The sequence below is a fragment of the Lynx rufus genome, unplaced genomic scaffold (genome assembly GCF_022079265.1).
Source record: "Lynx rufus isolate CCGP_SWC_20201006 ecotype Redwood Valley unplaced genomic scaffold, mLynRuf1.p SCAF_13, whole genome shotgun sequence".
Classification (NCBI taxonomy): Eukaryota; Metazoa; Chordata; class Mammalia; order Carnivora; family Felidae; genus Lynx; species Lynx rufus.
Genome location: NW_025814827.1, coordinates 45,867,212 through 45,870,192, shown reverse-complemented (window position 1 = coordinate 45,870,192; position 2,981 = coordinate 45,867,212). Strand labels below are relative to the sequence as shown.

The window sequence follows — 2,981 nt, the reverse complement described above, 5'->3', positions numbered from 1 at the left end:
AAAGTGGAATGCCATTCAGAGAAACGACATGAATTCATTTAGGGAGTGGGATTGAAGCTGAGCTTTCTAATTTCATTCTTTAAATAATTTTTTAATTTATAAATGATTAAGAAATGACCAATGCTGTTGCTGAAACATGGCCAGTCCCATCCAGGTCAGAGATTTGTGGCCTCTTTGGAAGGATGAGAAAGTGCTCGTAGGCATGGTGTCTGAGTAGGAGAGCTGAGGCCCGTGGGCCTGGGGACCAGGGCTGAGAAGAGACCTAATTTACCCTCTGTCGTCATCGTCGTCATCGTCGTCATCTTCTTCTTCTTTTTAAAAATATTTTTAAATGTTTGTTTATTTTTCAGAGAGAGAGAGCATGTGCACACGAGCAGGGGAGGAGCAGAGAGAGAGAGGGGGAGAGAGGATCCAAAGCAGGCTCTGCTCTGATAGCAGAGCCCGATGCGGGACTTGAAATCATGAACCTCAAGATCATGACCTGAGCTGAAGTCGGATGCTTAACTGACTGGGCCACCCAGGCACCCCGTCCTCTATCTTCTTTGATGCCTTTTGAATTTTGTATCCTATGCATGTGGTACCAATTTTGAAAATGATATCCAGGTGCGACAAATCTCCATTGACTATGTTTCTGATTCCAGAATTGGGCCAAATGGTCGGATGATGGGACAGAATAGTTAAAATCAGGGTGGCCTTGGAAAATCCAGAGCATTCAGTCAGTGTGCCAAATAATTGGAAGGGTGAGCAGTTGAAGCCATCCTGAAGGTAGACAGAGGGCAACAGGTAGGGGGTGGGCCCGCCTGGGAGTCCAGTTGAAGTGGCGGAGATCTGGGAATCTCGGGGTTGAAGGCCAAGGAACAGAGAGCTGCAGTGCGGAGGTTGAAGGTGAGCAGAGCCAGTGACAAAGTGCTTGTGTTGCAGATGGCAGGAGAGGGAGGTGAGGGAGGTGTGGGCCGAGTGGCAAGGGAGGCAAGACTACCCCATGAGGTATGGTGCAGATGGAAACCAGGGGTAGGGCATGGAGTGGAGCCAGAGCCTCTGGGGGTATGAGGTGGGGGACACCACAGAGGCTCGGAACAAGGGGAGCCTACTGGGGTGGGCTGCTGAGGCCAGGGCGAGGTGGGAGGAAGCAGATGCACCTGACTGGGTCCAAGGATCCGGGGCCAGTGGTGCTAGGGTAGCTGCAGATCTTAACAGTTTCTTCTCTTACATAGTTGGCAAGGGAGAAAGAGTAGGATTAGCATTCAGAAGGCCTAGGTTCAGGTCTTGCTTTGGAGACCAGCTCTGTGACCTTGATCACTGTTCTGTCATCCTCAAATATGGGTCATATTACCTGGAGGCAGAATGAGGGGACAACAGTGAGCCGGGGAATGGAGAGCTATGTGCTCTCTGAGCTGTACCTACAATCAGCACAAAACAGCTCGAAGCAGAGAAGTGCCATGTCACATGAAGGAGGCAGAAAGGCCACTTGAGATGGACTGAAGCCTGAATAAAGACCTTAACTTGTTAGAACAGGATTTGAGGAACCGCAGAGCCCTGAAGAGTGGCAGGTGTCTATACTGGCTAAGCACTGCTCGGGTGAGGGAGAGGTGTAGTGTTTTTTTTTTTTTGCTGACAGGGATGCATTAGGCTTCTCTGACCCCCTCAAAGCCTTGAGTCATGGTAACCTGCTCGGCAGGTAACCCTCTTGTGACCCTCTGTGTGGCACTGTTTGGCTTCCCACATAGCCTGCCCCACAGGCATAAGCCTTTCCATTAGAGGAGGAAAATACCCGGTCCCTTTGAAAGTTGTTTCTCATTGTTCACTAAAATAGTTAAAAACAGCAACTTCGGGACCACGTTCAAGTTCTAGCTCTACTCGCTGCTTTCTTCAGCTGCCACCAAGGTGCTTGGTCTTTGTGAGGAAGTTAAACTAAGGCTGCGTTGGGTGAGGGCGTTGCCTCATTCCGTGACTAGCACTGGGCCAGGTACACTGGCCTAGCACGCCTGCACCAAGGCCGTCATCTGGGAGCTCCCCTGAATGTACTCGGCCCTCATCCTGCACGACAATGAGGTGACAGTCATGGAGGAGAGGATCAGTGCCCTTATTGAAGCAGCGGGTGTAAAGGTTTCAACCTTTTTGGCCAGGCTTGTCTGCAAAGGCCCTGGCTGATGTCAACATCGGGAGCCCCATCTGCGTAGTTCAGGGCTGGTGGACCTGCGCCCTGCACTGCTGCTGTCTCAGCTGAGGAGGGAGTGGAAGCAAAGAAGAAGAAGCTGAGGAGTCTGAGGAGGACGTGTGCTTTGGTCTGTCTGACTAAACTTCTTCTGTAGCCTGTTCAGTAAGAAGTGGAAGTGTTAAAAAAAAAAGTTCTGGCTCTGCTTCTTCCTAGCTGGTGACCTTGGACAGGTGACTGGACCTTCCTGTGCCTCAGTTTTCGCATCTATAAAATGGAGATGTTAATAGTACTTGGCTCCTACTTGTGAGGAATAGTGTGGTAAATCATGTAAGAGTACTCAGCATGTGGTGCATAGTAGGTGCTGTGCACATGCTGTGGTACATGTGGGAAATGACTGACTTGGCACTCTTGTTTATCCACATTGCACTCTGGGAGCTTAGAGTCTCGGAGATGCTGGCACCCCTGAGAGGCTGTCCCATTCTCTCTGTGCTGGTACAGTCAGGTTTCTGGGCCTATAAGTCTGAGGAAGACATTCAGCCATGGTGACTTCTCCAAAGTAATGCCTTGTGGGGACCTTAGGCAGTGACCCAGAGGGCTGCCTCTGCTTGCCTCCTGGGTTCTTTCCTTTCTTCCACATCTTAATGCCACTCGGGACTGTTGAGAGGGCTGGACGGGATGTCTGTAAGCCCTTGCAGACAGCAGGCATAAATGATACATGATAAATGAATGAATGAAATTGCCTGCTCATCCCTTCTTCCGGGGCTGGCAGTCCCCAGGGAGACAGACATGTGCGGAAATTGTACAGCCACATATGAAGAGGAAG

General features: G+C 50.4%; 1 pseudogene; it reads left to right on the top strand.

The window, feature by feature from the left end:
* Positions 1-2,019: 2,019 nt before the first annotated feature.
* On the top strand, positions 2,020-2,299 carry LOC124508834 (60S acidic ribosomal protein P1-like; annotated as a pseudogene).
* The last annotated feature ends 682 nt before the right edge of the window (positions 2,300-2,981 follow it).